Consider the following 20,973-nt stretch of genomic DNA (forward strand, 5'->3'; position numbering starts at 1 on the left):
CCGATCAACTTTACTTAAACGCTTTATATATTATTAAATAATTAAAAGGAAGGAAAAATGTCTCCCCGTCAGTCTCCAACTTTTCCACCGAAATTTCCTATGTAGGCCCTGAAGTTAATATAGGACTGAACTGAATATCTGGGAATGCTGCACAACTACTCCCTAGTCAATCAGTTTAGAGTTGGATCATAGTCGTACAACGCCATGAACACGCGCATGGCCGTTTCTTCAAACAGCCTATCGTGGTTTATCCAGGTAAGAGCTTAGTACTGTTTTTTGCACACAGTAAGTGCTCAATAAATATGATTGAATGAATCCAGGTGTGGAAAGGTGAGGTGAGAATTGATTTTGCAGCCATAATTGGACTGGGAAGGGATATCCCAGTCTTCTAGACTGTGAGTCCACTGTTGGGTAGGGACTGTCTCTATATGTTGACAACTTGTACTTCCCAAGCACTTAGTACAGTGCTCTGACACAGTAAGTGCTCAATAAATACGATTGAATGAATGAATGAATATCCACAGAATGGCCAACCCTTCCAGTAGAAGACTGACCTTTAGGCAAGAGAGGAGATTGAAAGCCCCAGAAGTGTACATACGTACATTACACACCCCATTATATAATATGGAGTTCCCTCACTGGGAAAAAGTGGAATACTATTCTAAGGCGATTTGGATATTTTCTAGTATCCTGAACATAAATCATCAGTGTATGTGCTCCATAATTTCAGGATATTTGTCCGGTGCATAGCAAGGGCATAAATAATCATATTTCTGTTGTCTGAATAGCTTCAGCTAACTCTTTTGAAAACAGTCATGGTATCACCGGAAGATTTAAAAACCGTTGAATTTGACTCCAGGAGTGCATTTTCAAAAGAAGTTTTCTGTTCCTTGATCTTGGCAGATTGTTCTGAAAACAGTGGTAAGAAAATAAGAGTGATCTAGTGAGTTCCTCTTATTTAGGGTCAGGGGGAGCTACCTTTTCCGAACATATTAAGGTTTAAATCAGGGAACAAATATAGACTTCGGCCAGGCTGTTGGGAATAGAAATCCTGAAAGAATTTGAGAAAGTTTGTTCTAACAATTCACAACCAAAATACAGAGCATCACAAGGTTCAGTAAATTCAAAATTCATGGGAAAATTTGCATATTTTGCAATGATTAGGCCCCATTTTTAGTTTCCTACCTACTATCCGTATGCACATTTCTTGGGTCCTAGGAATTTTGAGCTATTAAACAGAGAGATCCGCCTCCGGTTCTGGATTTGATCAAGGCCTAAACCCAGGGGACTGAAGCAGTTTGGTTTGTCTTAGCTTTTCCAGTGATTAGATGACAGATCTTGGGTCTGGGTCTGTTCATTAGGACAGTACACACCCATCAGGTTTCAGGATGCCATTAAATAGGGCAGGGCTGCCAATACTTTAGAAGACAGGAATAAAAAAATGACGTTTAAGTGTTTAGGGGTATGATTTTGGTTGGTTACTAGGTTCATCTTCGGTTTTTGGCTTGCTCTTCCAGTTTCATAAACAAAATTCAGGATGAGTTGAGAACGGCTGTAAACTGTCACGCCAAAAAAGCAATTGCCAGAATAGACAACTAAAATAGCCATAAAATTCCACTTCCCAAAGAGTAGAGCTTTCCTTTGTAGCTGTGGCTATGGAAACCAGAGTGATTTATTTTCCGTGTTGGAATTCTTCTTCAAATGCTGTCGAGTCTTTTCCGACCCGTAGTGATTCCATGGACACACCCTCTTCAGAACGTCCCATCTTCTTTCATAAAGTCCTTCTGGAATGGATATCCATAGGGTTTTCTCGGTAAAGATTATGGGAAGTGGTTTACCATTGCCTTCTACTGTGCAGCAAAAACCTGAAACTCTGCCCTTGTCTTTGATCAACATTTTGATCAGTTGATCATCCGCCTTTGACTCTTTCTCATACCACTGCTGATGAGGAAACTGAGGCACAGAGAAGTTAAGTAACTCACCCAAGGCCTCACAACAGGCAAGTGTCAGAGCTGGGATTGGACCCAGCTTGGGCTCTTTCCACTAGGCTACACTCCTGTTTTCCAGTTTAATGTTGTGCTGAGCTATTTAGAGTCTCTTGCCCAGGTGCTTTACGACCAATAGTGAGAATTGTAGTCACTTAGCTTGAGTTAAGGGATTAGGTGAGTGGTGATGGAACAGAATATGTCTTCTGTGACCTCTTTAGTGGTTTACAATGTGGTATCCTCCTTGACATTATTATTATTATTATTATTATTATTATTATTATTATCAAGTGCCATTGAGTCGTTTCAGATTCTTAGCAACTCTATGGATCTGTTTTCCGCAGGACGTCATGTCTTCTGCCACGAGCCCACTGTTGGGTAGGGACTGTCTCTATATGTTGCCTTGTACTTCCCAAGCGCTTAGTACAGTGCTCTGCACACAGCGCTCAATAAGTACGATTGATTGATTGATTGATCTGTAACCTTGCTAACGGTTCTTCTGTTATCGCTCTGGTTTCTATCCATCTAGCTGCTGGTCTGCCTCTTCCAGGTTTTCCCTGGAATTTTCCTAGCATTAGTGTCTTCTCCAGAGAATTAGTCCTCCTAACTATATGTCCAAAATATGCTAATCTAAATCAAGTCATTGGGCCTTCCAAAGACCACTTTGGTTTAATTTGTTCCAACATCCATTTGTTTGTTCTTTGGGCAGTCCATGGTAAATGAATCGATGCCCTTTTTATCCTATTCATTGAGTGTGGCCCTCATTTCCGCTATACAGTGATGAAGTCTTCACTGCTTACTGAAAAACTGGAGGTTTTTTTTTTCATGATGTTTGTTAGGCCTACTATGGGCCAGGCACTGTTTTAAGCATCGAGTTAGATACTGGCTAATCAGGTTGGACAAAGTCCATGACCTTAGCTTGTGAAGGTCAGGTACTATGCCTGTTAAATAGTTGTGTACTCTCCCCAGTGCTTAGTACAGTGCTCTGCACACAGCAAGTGCTCAGTAAATATGATTGAATGAATGTGTGCAGAGCAACTAAGCACTTGGGAGAGTATGCAACAATATATAATAGACCTATTCTCTGATCTCTGATCTCGCCCTGTGAGATAAAAAAAATAAAATAAATAAAATAAATAAAAAATAAATAAAATAAATAAAATTTATTTTATTTTGTTGGTATGTTTGGTTTTGTTCTCTGTCTCCCCCTTTTAGACTGTGAGCCCACTGTTGGTTAGGGACTGTCTCTATATGTTGCCAACTTGTACTTCCCAAGTGCTTAGTACAGTGCTCTGCACACAGTAAATGCTCAATAAATATGATTGATGATGACGATCTCCACGAGTTTAGGGATTTGGACTGTGTCAATACAATGCAACAATAAAAAGACATATTCCCTGCCCACAATGAGTTTACAGTCTAGAGCCGGGGAGTCAAACACTAAGCACACTAAGCGCTGAATAAATACGATTGATTGATTAATGGAGCTCGCAGTCTTAATCCCCAACCTGCACATGAGAAGCAGCGTTGCTCAGTGGAAAGAGCACGGGGTTTGTAGTCAGAGGTCATGGGTTCAAATTCCAGCTCCGCCATTTGTCAGCTTGGTGACTTTGGGCAAGTCACTTAACTTCTCTGGGCCTCAGTTACCTCATGTGTAAAATGGGGATTAAGACTGTGAGCCCCCCGAGGGACAAACTGATTGATTCATTCAATCGTATTTATTGAGCACTTACTGTGTGCAGAGCACTGTACTAAGCGCTTGGTAAGTACAAGGTGGCAACATATAAAGACGGTCCCTACCCAACAGCGGGCTCACAGTCTAGAAGGGGGAGACAGATAACAAAACAGAACATGAACAGGTGTCAAGCTGTCAGAACAAATAGAATTAAAACTAAATGCACATCATTAACAAAATAAATAGAATAGTAAAAATGTACAAGTAAAATAAATAGAGTAATAAATCTGTGCAAACATATATACAGGTGCTGTGGGGAGGGGAAGGAGGTAGGGTGGGGGGGATGGGGAGGAGGAGAGGAAAAAGGGGGCTCAGTCTGGGAAGGCCCCTTGGAGGAGGTGAGCTCTAAGTAGGGCTTTGAAGGGAAGGCTGATCACCCTGTAACCTCCCCAGTGCTTAGAACAGTGCTTTGCTCATAGTAAGCGCTTAATATATGCTATCATTATTATTATTATATGAGGTAATTGAGGCACAGAGAAGCCTAGCAACCTGTCCAGGGTCCCACAGCAGACAAGTGGCGGCGTTGGGATTAGAACATGCGTCCTTCTGATTCCCAAGCCCGGACTCTGCCCGCTAGGCCATGCCGCTTCCCTAGAAAGCATTCCCTTTCTAAGCAAACTAGATGCATAGAACCTGCTGTGTGTGCTAGAGGCAATTGGCTTGTTAGTCACCTAAAAGTGTTTGGGAAGCGCAAAAATGAATCATTACCCTGCCAAGAATAGATTATTAATGTCATGACGTGGAATATCTGGGATAGGTCATGCAAGAGCAAATTATTTATCTGGGTGCTAAATAACACTAACAATAATAATAATGGTATTTGTTAACCACTTAACTATGTGCCAGGCATTGTAGTAAGCGCTGGGGTGGATACAAGCAGATAGGGTTGGACACAGATCCTGTCCCACGTGGGGCTTACAGTCTCAATTCCCGTTTTACAAATGAGGGAACTGAGGCCCAGAGAAGTGAAGTGATTTGCCTAAGGTCACACAGCAGACAAGTGGCAGAGCTAGGATTAGAACCCATGACCTTCTGACTCCCTGTGGCCTGTGGTCTGCCCACTATACCATGCTGCTTCTCTAAACTATGCAAATGATCATCAGCAGCATTTATTGAATGACAAGTGAAAGTGGGATGTGGTTTCATGTGCTTGAATCTAGGATTCAGTTGATTTGAAACTTGACCTTCGTGAAGCCACCCTTCTTTTTAAGCTAACCAGCAAAATCCAAAAACATTCAAGATAATACAAACATTTCACAGTTCTGTACTTTTTTTTTATCTTTACATTATTTTCTGAGCTGCTGTTAAAAGTTGATTCAGTTCTATTTGATTTCCAGAATGCATTAATGTTTGATTTGAATTCCCTTAAGGCTTCTTAGGTTGCAGTACTTAGTGTTTATTCTTATCAGTGTTGTAATCGGAGGCAAGGCCCCCAGATGATGCTATACCTGTTATCCTGCTGATGTAGTTTAACATGATGGATTTTTTTTTCTTTTGCTTGCAATAGATTTCCATCTACATAAAAGGATGCTGGTACAGATCTGTAAAATACAGTGTCTGAAATAAGCGATTATGTCAGAGGGGAATAGATATTTCCCTTGAGGAAACTGGAAGAGATGTGTGCCATGATCTTTTTTTTTTTTAATTTTCTCAGTAAAAGCAACACTATTTGAAAGAAGTTCATTTCATTACTCCAGGCCTTTCTGAAGAAACACACTGCTGTATTGTTGCTTCTCTTAGAAATGCTTGCCTTCAGTGCCCTAGGATTATGTGGATTTTTGAAGTCCTGATTGGAAAAAGAATAATTCAGGATCCCTCCTATATGCCTGACTGGTTTTTCATTTACGGGGAGGGCTAGGAGAAAGAGAGATAAAGAGAGTAGGTTAGAGAGAAGGGAGAAAGAAGACCCAGACAAATTGAGGAAGAGATGGGAAGAATGTATTTGTTATCAAGAGAACCTGCTGAGGAATTTGACCCTGCCAGTTAGAGGACTCAGGGATGTTGAGCCCGCCCTCACCTTGTCTCTTCAAGCCATCAATCAGTGGTATTTATTGAGTGCTTTCTGTGTGTAGGGCAGTTTACTAAGCGCCTGGAAGAGTACGGTACAGCAGAATTAGTAGACATGTTCCCTGGATATAATGAGCTTCCTTCAGAACAAGAAGTTCATTCAATCGTATTTATTGAGTGCTTACTGTGTGCAGAGCACTGTACTAAGTGCTTGGGAAGTACAAGTTGGCAACATATAGAGACAGTCCCTACCCAACAGTGGGCTCACAGTCTAGAAGGGGGAGACAGACAACAAAACAAAACATGTAGACAGGTGTCAAAGTCGTCAGAACAAATAGAATTAAAGCTATATGCACATCATTAACAAAATAAATAGAATAGTAAATATGTACAAGTAAAATAGAGTAATAAATCTGTACAAATATATATACAAGTGCTGTGGGGAGGGGAAGGAGATAGGGTCGGGGGGATGGGGAGGAGGAGAGGAAAAAGGGGGCTCAGTCTGGGAAGGCCTCTTGGAGAAGGTGAGCTCTCAGTAGGGCTTTGAAGGAAGGAAGACAGCTAGCTTGGCGGATGTGTGGTATTTATTGAGTGCCTACTGTGTGCCAGGTACTGTATTAGATGCTCGAGAAAGAACAGTGCTTTGGAGTTGGTAGACCCATTGCCTGCTCAGAAGGAGCTCACAATCAACCCAGCATGTAATAATAATAATGATAGTATTTGCTAAGTACTTACTATGTGCCAAGCACTGTTCTAAGCACTGGGGTGGATACAAGGTAATCAGGTTGTCTTATGTGGAGCTCACAGTCTTAATCCCCATTTTACAGATGAGATAACTGAGGCACAGAGAAGTTAAGTGACTTGCCCATAGGCCCACAGCTGATAAGTGGCGGAACTGGGATTAGAACCCATGACCTCTGACTCCCAAGCCCGTGAGTAAGCCAAGCTGCTTCTCTAGGGTTGATTAGGACCCAAAGCAGTACAGGAAACCTGCTTAATAATAACAGTTATGGTATTTGTTAAGCGCTTACCAGGCACTGTACTAAGCACTGGCGTGGATACAAGCAAATTGGGTTGGTCACAGTCCCTGGCCCATAAGGGGTTCACAGTCTTAATCCCCATTTTACAGATGAGGTAACTGAAGCAGGGCAGGGATTTGTGTTCTCGCTTCGTAATCCCTTTATCACACAGTCTCTTCTGCTCCAACTCTTGAAACTGAACCTTTAACTCAGCACCTATTGAAATTTGATGCCCCCATTTCTCTTTCAGGTAAGAATTGTGGCATTTTTTAAGTATTTACTAAGTGTCAAAGCACCATGCTAAGTGATGGGGTGGATATGAAGTAATCAGATCACACTGTTCCACATTATGGCATTTTTTAAGTATTTACCAAGTGCCAAAGTACTGTGCTAAGCGATGGGGTAGATATGAAGCCCGCTGTTGGGTAGGGATCGTCTCTATATGTTGCCAATTTGTACTTCCCAAGCGCTTAGTACAGTGCTCTGCACACAGTAAGCGCTCAATAAATACGATTGAATGAATGAATGAAGCACAGAGGAAGTGAATGAAGTGATTTGCCCAAGGTCACACAGCAGACAAGTGGCAGGGTGGGATTAGAACCCAGATCCTTATGACACCCAGACCTATTCTCTAGACTGTAAGCTCGTGGGCAGGGAATGTGTCTGTTATATCATCGTGTTGTGCTCCCCGAAGTGCTTAGTATAGTGCTGTGCACATAGTAAGCGCACAATAAATACGATAGATTGATTTCCACCACATAATGCTGCTTCCTTATAGGCATCAAGAAGGAGAGGGCGAAGTTAAAACAGGTGAGGATGGCCGAGGTTGGCCTGGAATATGGATTTCTGCCAGCAGCTCGGGCCCAGGAGTGGAGAACCCATCCCGAGGAGGTGGTCCAGGGATGCAGGTTGGCAACAGGAATTTGGCGAGGTAAAAGGGAACAAGGGAATTGAATTGAGTGGAGAGGGCGAGCATGAATTTGTTAACAGAAGTTCGGTTGGATTATGGAGGCCAAATGGGGCACGTTAGCTTTAGAAAATAGCAAGGGTCAAATGATTGGGGGTCTCTGGGACAACAGGACAGAGCAGCAACAACAGGACAGAGCAGCATGGCCTAATGGATAAAGCACAGACCTGGGACTCCTAAGGACCTGGGTTTTAATCCTTGCTCTGCCACTTCCCTGCTGTGTGACTTTGGGCAAGTCACTTAACTTCTCTGTTAGTTACCTCATCTGTAAAATGGGGATTAAGACTGTGAGTCCCATGTGGGACAGGGACGGTCTCCACCGTAATCATCTCATATCTACCCCAGCGTTCAGCACAGTGCCTGGCACATGGTAAGCACTTAACAAATACCATAAAAAAAGGACAGATTTGCCAGGAGGGGAAGTGGGATAGAAGGCAGGGTAAGAGGTTTTTGGTTGGAGGGGGGAATTTCAGAGTTGGCAGGGTTGGCGATTGTACAAAGTAGCATGGTCTAGTGGTTAGAGAATGGGCCTGGCAGTCAGAAGGACCTGAGTTCTAATCCCAGCTCTGCCTCATGTATGCTAAGTGATCTTGGGCAAGTCACTCGACTTTTCTCTTACTCACTTGAGAAGCAGCATGGCTTAGGGAGTCAGAGGACGTGGGTTCTAATTCCAGCTCTGCCACTTGTCTGCTGTGTGACCCTGGGCAAGCTACTTCACTTCTCTGCACCTCAGTTACCTCATCTGTAAAATGGGGATTAAGGCTGTGAGCCCCAAGTGGGAAAGGGACTGTGTCCAACCTGATTAGCTTGTATCCAGGAGGCCTTCCCAGACTGAGCCCCTTCCTTCCTCTCCCCATCGTCCCCCTCTCCATCCCCCCCCCGTCTTAACTCCTTGCCTTCCCCACAGCACCTGTATATATGTATATGTTTGTACATATTTATTACTCTTATTTATTTTACTTGTACATATCTATTCTATTTATTTTATTTTGTTAATATGTTTGGTTTTGTTCCCTGTCTCCCCCTTCTAGACTGTGAGCCCGCTGTTGGGTAGGGACTGTCTCTATGTGTTGCTGACTTGTACTTCCCAAGCGCTTAGTACAGTGCTCTGTACACAGTAAGCGCTCAATAAATACGATTGATTGATTGATTGATTGATCTACCTCAGCACTTAGAACAGTGCTTGACATAAAATAAGTGCTTAACAAAGACTATTATGATTGTTATTACTATTGTTGTTGTTATTATTATGACTAGAGATGAGATTGAGCGTTTCCAGATTGGTGAGTGGGTGAGGCAAGCTGAAACAGGAGGTCAGAGGAGTTGAGGAGTGAGAGGAAGCGGCTAGTGGAAAGATCATGTGGAAGGCCAACTTGGTAAATTTATGTGTAATTAGGAGACTGACGCCTCCATTAGTTGGGGATGGTCCCTGGAGGTAAAACAAGATCCTTCAGGCAATAAAGATGGAATTTCTGGAACAGTGGCAGCAGATCTTATCTGCCAGGCATTTTGTTTTCACCCATTCCACAGTCCAGCCAGCATAAATTTAATCGCTCTCGATAGACACATGCCTGCTCACGTTGCCAAAACATTTACTTTCTTGAGCCTTTCTACTTGCTCTTCTGTCGTATTCAGTTTACAGGCCTCTTACAACTCCACCTCTGCTTTTCTTACAATGTAATAGGTCTTTAAAGCCGTAAGACTGTTTTCCATAAAGAATGTTCCTTGAGTATCTTTCTAAAGGCGGTTGGAATAACAAAGAAGGGGAAAATTCCTTCAATTTTCTCTTTGCTTCTGCATAATTTAAAGATGAAGTGTTGGCATGCAGAGTAAGTTTGGATTTCTTGCGTTTTGTTCACTTGTCATAATAGTTACTTGGGCTCAGACTCAGGTTCAGTAAGAAATTCAAGACGAGCGTTTCCATTTCTAGTATACTTTAAAGATAAACAAATGCTCCAACTTTGAAAGTCTAGTGACTCATTTTATACAAATATAAATCATTTGTCATATGGCAGATTGCAAAAACTACCACCTCTCAAAAGATCTGATGTTTTAGAAGAACTGCTCTTTTCCTGTATTTTATATTTCTTTTAAATGTAGAAAATCCCTGCCTGCAAGTTGGAGCTGAAGAACCAGGCAGTGTAATTGCCCATTTTTAAGAGGAGATGAGAGAATATGAAGTTATCCACAGGCTTCTTATTCTTATTTCATGCTAAAACACAAAATGCTTATTTGATGGAAGGAGAATACTGTCATTAATTGACCGCCCAACATGGTAAGCTAATGTTTTAGCAATATTTTTCAGTAGATTTTTCTCCACCCAGAGAGCATGGGTAGATAGCTAAACATTTTGGTTATCCCAACCCTGTGCTAGAGAGGCTATTTCTACCATCTTTGAAATTGAAATTATAGTTCTATTTTTTTCATAATTTTCAGTAGTAATTACTTGTCTATCTCCCATACTCATTGCTTCCTTTTCATAGTAAAAATCCATATGCTGATGTTGTCTAAACTGAGGTTTTGCAGGGGCGTAGGGTTCATCAGTAATGCAGTTTTAGTTTTCTCTTTATTATTGCTCACGTTTGGATCCCCAAATGCTGGGTTATGGAGATTTTAATCAGTCAGTGGCATTTTCTGAGCACTTACTGGGTGCCGTAAGCAACTGGTGATACTTGCTTAGGTGGTCAGCTTGCCCACATAGAAACACCTAAGTGTTTAAGAGAAGCAGCATGGCTCACTGGAAAGAGCACGGGCTTTGGAGTCAGAGGTCATGGGTTTGAATCCTGGCTCCACCACATGTCTGCTGTGTGACCTTGGGCAAGTCACTTAACTTCTCTGAGCTTCAGTTACCTCATTTGTAAAATGGGGATTAAGCTTGTGAGCCCCCCGTGGGACAACCTGATCACCTTGTATCCCCCCAGCGCTTAGAACAGTGCTTTGCACATAGTAAGCGCTTAATAAATGCCATTATTATTATTATTATTATTATTATTATTATTATTATTGAAGGCTTGGGCTTGATGTAGAAAGAAACGTTCTTGTTTTTTTCTCTTTACAGGAGGTAAAACCTGGAATCTGGGTTTTCTGAGACCAGTAGTGTTTCAGGGTGGATGAGATTCATCAGGAAGCTAATCTAGAAAGCCAAATTTTATGACAGGAAAAGGACATTTTCTATCCCCTTACCAAAATACCTACAGCTCACATTTCAAGACTGTTGAAACACCAGTGACTATTAAATAGAAGAACTCCGTTTGACTCACTGATTAAATACCCTAAAAATCACTTCAGTAAACTAATGGCCATTGGAATGTTACTTTGGTAAAAGGCAGGAAAGTTTAAGCTTGCTATCGCAAGTGAAAAATGATGCTTTCCCACAATAGGCTGATTGCTGGATTCTTCTTGAAGAAATAAATCAACAGTCACTTATCATGTAATGTAGTAGTCATGTTCCTAAAGAATTTTGGGTTATGGAAGAATTGTGTTGTAGTACTCACATGTTCACAAACAAGGCCACTGATGGCCCTTGAGAAGGCTGGATGTCATCTGAAAACAGTGTCTCTCAGGGGATCCTTGAAATCCCCCTCCACCCCACAAAAAAAATGTTCAGAAGGCTTTGCATTTCTCTCCCAAGTTCCTCTGGACATGGAAGGTGCTTCCAAACCACACTGGTGAGAAGCTGAGTCTTTAAAATAAAGATTCCAGACATCAAGGTATCCAGTGCTGGATCCATCCAAGATAGGGGAAAATCAGCCCCAAACTGAGCTCTCCTGTATAAAACTTGCCACTCTTACCTTGGGAGTGTAAACACCCATTCTGCCTGTCCAGAATCTTCTCGTGCCAACCTGTGGATCACTTTGTATCCAGGCAGACGTGCTGTGAGAAGAATGTTCCCTCATTCTTCAATATCATCCATCTCTGCATCAAACAGAATCTCCTTGCCACTGGCTTTAAAGCCCTCAGTCAGCTTACCCACCTCTTATCTTACCTCATTGATTTCCTCCTATAACCCAGCCTGTGCACTTCAATTCTCCAACGCCAGTCTTCTCACTGTACCTCAGTCTCATCTTTCTCACCACCAGCCCCTTGCCCACTGTCCCTGCCCACTGTCCTTAGAACGTCCTATCTTTATAGCATTCAGTCATATTACTGAGTGCTTACTGTGTGTAAAGAACTGTACTAAGTGCTTGGGAGAGGACAATATAACAAAATCCAACAGACCATCTCTCCCCATCTTCAAAGGCCTACTATAATCACGTCGCCAAGATACGTTCCTCAGCTAAGCCTTCACAATACTGGTTTAACCTCCATTCTGTGATGCCTACTCCCTTGATTCCTTACCCCTTAAGCACTATGCCATTCACTCCTCCCCCAGCTCCACAGATCTTACGTACATATCCGTCTGTAATTTCAATGCCTTTCTATCCTTCTAGTCTGTGTGCTTCTTGTGGGCAGGGACCATCTATACTTTTTTGTAGAGTGCTCTACTAAGTACTTAGTACAGTGTTCTCCACACAGTAGGTGCTCAATAAGTACGTAAATCATGTTCTGAAAACACTTTTTTAATGGTGTTTGTTAAGCACTTACTATGTGCCAGGCACTGTACTAATCCCTGGGGTAGATATAGATAAATCAGATTGCACACTGGCCCTGTCCCCATATGAGGCTCACAGTCTTACAAATGAGGTAACCAAGGCACAGAGAAGTTAAGTAACTTGCCCCAGGTCACACAGCAGACAAATGGCAGAGATAGGATTAGAGTCCAGGTCTTCTCACTCCCAGGCCTGTGCTCTCCTTTAGACTGTAAACTTCTTGTGGGCAGGAAATGTGTCTGTTATATTGTTGTATTCCCCCAAGTACAACAGTGTTCTGCACATCGTGGGTGCTCAATAAATATGATTGATTGATTTCCTCCATGTTATGCTGCTTCCTAATAGGCATCAAGAAGCAAAAAAAAAAATTCTTATTGCAGATCATTATTTGGGTCCTTGTCACCCATTGTCGGGGGACGGGTTCGTTCAGTGATCGGCGAGGCGAGAGAGACAGAGAGGCCGGGGACGGAAAGCCTGAGTTTTATATAAAATTTATTCCACAAGGTGAATTGAATTTATGTAATTGTTTAGGCCCAATGGATTGAACTTCCCTTTCGAGGGGAATATGATCAATTAGCAATATTAGCGCTTCCCTACACGGGAGGAACACAATCATATGTTAATCGCGCGTGGGTGAGGTGGCTAGCTCTCACCCATGTGCACTTCCCACTCGGGAAGAATCCACTTACTTTCCCAAATGGGAAGAATTCATTACATTACCCGCGCACGTGGTGGGTGGCTAGCTCTCACAGTGTGCTCTCCCTACATGGGAGGAATCCACTCATGATTCCCATCAGCAGCAGGGTACCTGAGTCACACCCATGAGACACTCACCCGTCCCGCGGCCCTTGCTTCAGTGTGTTGGTTCTGGTTGTAGAGTGGGCATCTGGCCTTCTGGGCAGAGAGAGACACGTGGGCTGCTCCTCCTTCTGCTGTGTGTCCTGATGTTCTGACCCCAAAGGTCAGAGGCGACAGGTATTTATTGCCTGTGCCCCTAGGCCATTCCAGCTTCCCGGCCTCAGTCTATCCAATCTCTGCCCTCCCCACTCCTCCATACCTAATTTGATTGGCACGTGGGCGAGGGACACCTTCTGTATTCCTGGCTTGGGCTGTCAATCTAGCAGATTTGGTCACGGGGGTGGTATCCCACCCTCACTTCCGAGTTCCACCTGCTGGCTCGGGTGGTCACGAGACAGTTTTTGACCTTGGGATCGCCGGTACCTCAGGGTCACCTCGGGACAGTCCTGTAACTATCGTCTCAGAGCACATTATAGAAGGAGTTATTTGGGAAGATAGTAACACATTTGGGTCAGTATTTTTGTCTTAACTAGACCTGATGTAATCATCAAATTTAATGATTATGAAAGTGAAATCATCTATCAACTGCAGAACCATGTCCTATTGAATTCAATTCTTTCCACATTTGTTTCCAGGTTGCACATTTTCAAAGCCAAAAAAAAAATGTATAAGAAGGTAGTTGGAATATCTCAGTTACATTATTTCTTTGGTCAAGTTGAATTTTCTGCCTAGAAATGGTTTGCTGCCTAAGGCTAAAGCTCTGTGATGATACAGCAGCACACCCTTGTGGACTATCATCATATTAATTCCAATATTTCAGTAAATGCAGAACTTGAACAGATATCAAAACTACAATACTAAGGCTTTACTTACCCTTGGATACCATTTTAGCGATTAAGTAGGGCTTCCCTACATAAATCCTAATTGTTGATGAGAACCTTTCCATTTTGCAAATCTGTCCCGATTTTGTGTTTTTTTCAATTTGATTTCTGCACTAATGAACATTTCCTAGAAATACACAAGAAGTTTCAAGAATTCTGCACTGGTGCTTTTGTAAAGTCTGACATGGTTCTGCACTGGTGCTTTTGTAAAGTCTGACACAGTCAATACCTACCCCTTTTGTAAAGTCTTCTGCCAAGGTCAGTGCCTTTTATACTGGAGAAGTGTGCATGGGGGCCCAGCCTTGTTTTGCAGGACAGTATCCGTGGTCTGCAGGAGCTCAACCTGATGATTTCCAGCCTTCTCGTGCTGAAATGAAGCCTTCAAACGGTTCATGGCTGGTGTCCAAAATCATTAGTGAGGATTCTGTGCAGTTATATTTTAATGACGTCCAACCTGCTCTTAGGATATCCTTGTGCACCTGTAGCCATATGTCTTCCAGTTGATTTGCGCTGCCTCTGGAGACATATTACTTAACTTCTTAACTCGCTGTTTAGTTTTAAGGTTCCTTTTTTCCACTCCTTCCCCTCTCCACCCTCTCTTCTTCCCCCTCCCCAGAACTGGGCAGGTCTTCCTAGCCAATTGAGCAACTTCAGAAGTATGTAAGAACCACAAGCTCCTGGGGGATTCTGATTATGGAGTGTCTGTGGGGTGACTAGTATACTGTTTTTAAAATTTCCGTAGGTCTGAAAGCAGCAATGACACAGTTACGTACTTTCACACAGGACCTAAGGAAATCATTAGTGAGGCGATATGCCCTTCAAGCATGTTTTAGTCACCCCACAGCACTTGTGTACATATCCTTATGTTCTGCTCTTTGCCCAGTCTAAATTTATTATATTGTCTCTCTCCCCCATACACTGTAAGCTTCTTGTGGACAGGGATCACATTTACCAACTCTTTTGTGCTTTCTTAAGAACTTAGTACTGTACACAATAAGTACTCAACAAATGCTGTTGATCAATTATTTGATTGATAGCAGCATCTAGATTTCTTGTTGAGTCCTTAAGTGTAGAATAGGTTGATTAGGACTGGACCAAGAACAATAATTTAAAAAAAGGGCAGGGAGGGTTGCTGTATGATTGTGGACATGAAATGCTATGGAGAAAGAATTGCTATTATTATTTGGGGATGAACTGACTGTGGAGAGCAAAGAGCTGCAGCTCAAGATTATAGTCCGGGAAAGCTGAAGGGTGGGAGGTGCTCCCGGTGTGCATATGTTCAGAGGGAATAAGGCTTCCTGCTAGCCGTCTGTCAATTCACAGGCAGCTCTTAAAACCCACTAAAATTGGTCACTTGCAGCAAGCCCGTAAAGGTCTTTCGCTGTCCGTAAATTTGGGCAGCTGCCTCACCAAGAAGCAGCAGGAGGAATCCCGGGGACGGTATCGCCACGGCCTCCGCGCCACCACCCCATTCCATCAATCAGTGGTATTTATTGAGTGTTTACCTGGTTCAGAGCACCATATTAAGCGCTTGGGAGAGTACAATGCAACTGAGTTAGTAGACGCCATCCCCGCACATACGAGTTTACAGTCTACAGTGAGAGACAGATGTTAAAATAAGTTATGGAGAGAGAAAATAATAGAATACAAGATCATTTACGTAAATGCTGGGGGGCTGGGGTGAATATCAAAGTGCTTAAGGGGTACACAGCCAAGTGCATAGTTGACATGGGGAGGGAGGATAGAGGAAATAAAGGGTATACCTGGGGAAGGCCTTTTGGAGAAGATGTGAGTGTGGGCAGGGAATGTGCCTGGTATATTGCACTCTCCCAAGCGCTTAATACAGTGCTGGACACACAGTAAGCGCTCAGTAAATACAATTGACTAATAAGGGGTCAAAGGTAATAGAGTGATGGTCTTCTGGGTATAAATGAGAAGGGCATTCCAGGTCTGAGGGGGGACAGGGTGCCGGTGGTGGGATAGACAAGACCAAGGGGCAGAGAGTAGGTAGGTGTTAGAAGAGCAAAGTGTGTAGACTGGGTGGTAGTGGGAGATCAGCGAGGTTAAGGAGGAGAGGGTGAGCGCCTCAATTAAAGCGGCTCGTGGCTGCACTTCTGGCATCCAGCTGCTACCCAGGAACAGCATCCTGCGGACACTAGTGCCCACTCAATCAATCCATCATCAGTATTTATTGAGTTTTTACTATGTGCAGAGCACTTTACTAAGCGCTTGAGAGAGTATAGTACAACAGATTTAGCAGAAACGTTCCCTGCCTATAATGAGCTTAGAGTCTCCGCTGCTTTTGACCGATCAGTAAAATGGTTTTAAGGTAAGTAATATTTATTGATACGTTTTATCACAAGAGAGGCGGTCAGAAGGACTTGGGTTCTAATCCTGACTCTGCCACCTGTCTGTTCTGTGACTTTGGGCAAGTCACTTCACTTCTCTGGGCCTCAGTTACTTCATCTGAAAAATGGGGATTAAGATTAGTTTTTACCTGAGCTCTTGGAACAGTGCCTGACACACAGAGTAAGTGCTTAATATATACTGTAAAAAAAACCCAAAACATCCTTCTGAGTAGTTAGCAGCCAGGGACATTACTTTTGTCAGTCAGTCAGTGGTATTTATTGAGTGCTTACTGTGTGCAGAGCACTGTACTAAGCATTTGGGAGAGTATAGTATAACAGAGCTGGTGAATACATTCCCCACCCACAATAAGCGTACAGTCTAGAGGGTGAGTGTTTGTAGGAGGAAAGGTTTGAAATTCATTCAGTCGTATTTATTGAATGCTTATGTGTGCAGAGCACTGTACTAAGCGCTTGGAAAGTACAAGTTGGCAACATATAGAGACGGTCCCTACCCAACAACAGGCTGACAGTCTAGAAGCCCTCAGACTCCCTGGTATACATGCCAGAGCCACCTGAAAATATTTTCCAAAGAATACTAAGCTATGTTTAGGTCTTTAAAAGTCTTCATTTCAAACCTCCGTTTGAAACGTAATTTCCCAGGTCAGTTTCCAAAGGTATATCTAGAAACTAAAAATAAAAAGGCCCTTTAACAATGAATGTTTTGGGGAAGAGGTTTGGAACAGTAGATGGTGCTGTAGGATTATTTCTGAGAAAGTAAAACAGCAGTCTGCCTGGTTTATCATCAAATATTTGATTTTCTACTGAAGAACTGTTAATTTTCAGAATGCTCTTAAATTACTATAAATTTTGGTATTAGGACATAGCTTAATTATCAAGAGCAATCACCCTTCTGATTTGTTTGTTCATCAGACAGGTCTATCTTTAGCTATTGTCTCCAACAGAACATTTCTGTAGCGCACTGTTTGAGGTGACTGCAGTTTTTTTCCTCTCTCAACCAAGCAGAGAACAAGAGTGAGGGAGCCTAACAGTGGAGTGAGGGGCTGAGAGGGAGTGTATGTGAAATTTGTTTCCCTTTTTGGAAGTGTCATATTTTAGTTGTAAATCTAGGGTCGGTTGGGCTTCCCAGCAAAACAGTATATTTTATATTTAGAGGCTGCACTGAAAAGTGTAAAGGGATTTGAGAAGGTAACAAGCAAGATAAAATTCAGGGAAATGGAATAATTGGTACATTAGAGGCCTTAAGAGCTAATACTGTGAATTGATAGTCTAGTTCCTGGAATTGGTGCTCGTTAGGCAGGCTGCATGACGGATAGAAAATTTGCATGATGTGGATGCTCCTTTTTGGGAGGGGGGGTGGAAGATAAGACATTTAAATTGCAAATGAGTGATTTTGAAATGCAACCAATACTGTATTAGTCCCCTCCTCTTCAAAGCCCCTGTCTTATAAGATCCCTCTCTGTTTCCTGGATTTTCAGAGCCCTTATGCCCCCAGTTTTCCTATATTTCACAAGATGCATTCTTGTAGAACCCCTGCAGTAAGGAAAGCCAGGGTGCTGGTACAGGACTTGGCACAGAAGTGCACTTCCAGAAATCGGTTATTCTGATGCGACGATGAGCCGTATCCAAACAGACGTACCTTATCAGATAGTCTTTTCCGATTCCCCGGCAGGGTAATAGCCAGGATGTATCAAGAAAACAGAATTGGGCATACTCTCATTTTCTAATGGAAAAAGAAATCTGTTCCCACCACTGTCACTGCATTTTAGAGTGTTAGAATCCTAAAAAGTCTTCAATTTTCTTCTCCTCTTAAGTACCTTACTATATTGCTCCAAAATCTGAATAAGCTTTTTGGACATTTTTAGCTCTCCCTTGCTTCCTCATAAAAGGGAGAAAGGAAGAAGATCTAGAAGTTACAAGCACACTGGCCCCTGTGTGGATTCTTACTCTGAAACGGGGCTCTACCTTCTAGCGATCATTCCCAGACATGCCTCCACTGTGCCGGAGTTTTCCTCAGAACTTCTTCCATGCCTTAAAGAGAAGAGAACCAGCATGCCATAGAGGAAAGAGCCCATGCCTGGGAGTCAGAGACCTGGGTTCTAATCCTGGCTCCACCACTTCTCTGCTGTGTGACCCTCGGTGAGTCACTTCACTTCTCTGGGCCTCAGTTCCTTCATCTACAAAATGGGGATTCAATCACTGTTCTCACACCTGCTTAATCTGTGAGCCTCATGTGGGATGAGATGATCTTGTAACTACCCCAGCGCTTGGTACAATGCATGGCACATATTACGTGCTTAACAAGTACCACAACATTAAAAACCAGTCTACCGCTCTCAGCCACCTTTTCCCTTCCATAGACCCTTAGGCTTTCAAATAACTTCCTGTTATTTTGGATGGTGGGACTAGGCATGAAATTCAGGAATGCCCTTCCTACTGAGAAATCCAAAGTCAATTTCTTATAAAAACTGGACTTTTAATGGAAAAAAATCAGAATAATGAAAAACTCTTCTCTCCCTCCCCTCCCTCCCCCCACTTAAAAGTTCTTTGCAAAAAGTTGTGTACACTATGTAATTCAGCTGTAAAACAAAGGGGTTGTAAGTGGAACATTATTCTTTCATGTCTTATGCAGTCGAGTCATCTCCAACCCATAGCAACACCATGGGCACATCTCTCCAAGAATGCCCCACCCCTATCTGCAATTGCTCTGGTAGTGTATCCCTGGGGTTTTCTTGGTAAAAATACAAAAGTGGTTTACCATTGCCGTCTAAGGCGCAGTAAACCTGAGTCTCCACCCTTGACTCTTTCCTATGCTGCTGCTGTCCAGCACAGGGGAGTCTTGGTTACTGAATTGAATTGATTCCTATGCATTCATTCTTTCATTTAATCATATTTATTGAGCATTTAATGTGTGCAGAACACTGTACTAAGCTCTTGGGAGAGTAAAACACAGCAATTAACAGACATGTTCCCTGCCCATATACTGAAACCCATCGCTGTCCCAAACAACTGACATTTTCATAAAATGTTTCTGAATCTATGTATGTGGGGAATTAATTATAGGGAGTTTGGGGCATCCAGCTGGGGTAGCTGGGACCCAGGAGTCCTTTGGAAATCCAAAATATGGGGAACATCATTTTGAATGCATTCCAGGGCTCCCATTAATGCCCCTTCATCCAGAAGTGACCACTAGCCTCAAAGGTTTGGCAGCCACTGCTCCTGCAATCCGGCATTTCATGTTTCAATGGAGAACATGAAGTCTAGGGGGAAATATTTTTTGATCCTTTTTCTTGACTGCTCTACTACTTTTTATGTGCTCTGCACACAGTAAACATTCAGTAAATACCATTGATTAAAATACCAGTGTTTTTTATGTAGTCAAAAATTGGCTTTTGTGATAGTGTGATTTGAAAGATGGGCAGGTTATGACTTGCCAGTCATAGGAGGAAGGCTCTTTATTATTAATAATAATAATATTAATAATAATAATGGCATTTGTTAAGTGCTTACTGTGTGCAAAGCACTGTTCTAAGCACTGGGGGGATACAAGGTGATCAGGTTGTCACACTTGGGGCTCACAGTCTTAATCCCCATTTTACAGATGAGGTAACTGAGGCACAGAGAAGTTAAGTGACCTGCCCAAAGTCACATGGCTGACAATTGGCAGATAATAATAATAATAATAGCATTTATTAACCGCTTACTCTGTGCAAAGCACTGTTCTAAGTGCTAGGGAGGTTACAAGGTGATCAGGTTGTCCCTCGGGGGGCTCACAGTCTTCATCCCCATTTTACAGATGAGGGAACTGAGCCCCAGAGAAGTGAAGTGACTAGCCCAAAGTCACACAGCTGGCAATTGGCAGAGCTGGGATTTGAACCCATGACCTTGGACTCCAAAGCCCGGACTCTTTCCACTGAGCCACGCTGCTTCTCTGTGGCAGATGGACTAAATCAATGAATCTATGGGGAAATGTTGTGTCAGGCAGTGAAGTTAGATAGCCCGATTGCCGTAGGCGCTTAGTAAGTACAACCAATTGATCGACTGGTTGATTACCCAGACAGGGCCGCCCAAGCCTGCTGGTGAATCCCTGACCTAGTCCCGGGCAAGACAAAGATCAGCAGCTCTCAACGATCTTTTATTACACAGAGGTTGTCACATGATCGGCTAGTTTTCTACTTTGTACACAATTGGATGGATCACGGTCTTCGCTTTGCAGGGCTGCCAGGGGCTGGCCCTGAGTTGGGGTCAGGGTAGCCACTGATTCTGGGGTCCAGGCCCTCGTGCACCTCAGTCAACTCCCAGTTTGGGAGGAAGGCTATTCCCAGTTTGAGAGAAGGCTCAAGTGAATGCCCTCCCTCCTCACATCCACCGAACTAGCCCTCTTCCCCTCTTCAAAGCCCTACTGAGAGCTCAACTCCTCCAGGAGGTCTTCCCACATTGAGCCCCCCTTTTCCTCTGCTCCTCCTCCCCTCCCCATCACCCCGACTCCCTCCCTCTGCTCTACGCCCTCCCCCTCCCCACAGCACTTGTGTATGTTTGTACATATTTATTACTCTATTTTATTAATGATTTGTATGTATCTATAGTTCTGTTTATCTATTTTGATGCTATTGATGCCTGTCTACT

At 43.0% G+C, this 20,973-nt stretch overlaps 1 protein-coding gene across 3 annotated transcripts in view; it reads left to right on the forward strand.

Moving 5' to 3' along the window:
• Positions 1-20,973, forward strand: part of ADARB1 (adenosine deaminase RNA specific B1) — a 219,952-nt gene that overhangs the window by 61,465 nt on the left and 137,514 nt on the right. The window contains exon 3 of one of the 3 annotated variants that reach the window (XM_038748934.1): positions 9,814-9,988. The exons of the other annotated variants lie outside the window; for them this stretch is intronic. The gene's annotated coding sequence lies outside the window, so the exon portion shown is untranslated. The remainder of the gene's footprint in view (positions 1-9,813; positions 9,989-20,973) is intronic. 3 annotated transcript variants of the gene reach the window in all.

The sequence above is a fragment of the Tachyglossus aculeatus genome, chromosome 7 (genome assembly GCF_015852505.1).
Source record: "Tachyglossus aculeatus isolate mTacAcu1 chromosome 7, mTacAcu1.pri, whole genome shotgun sequence".
NCBI lineage: Eukaryota > Metazoa > Chordata > Mammalia > Monotremata > Tachyglossidae > Tachyglossus > Tachyglossus aculeatus.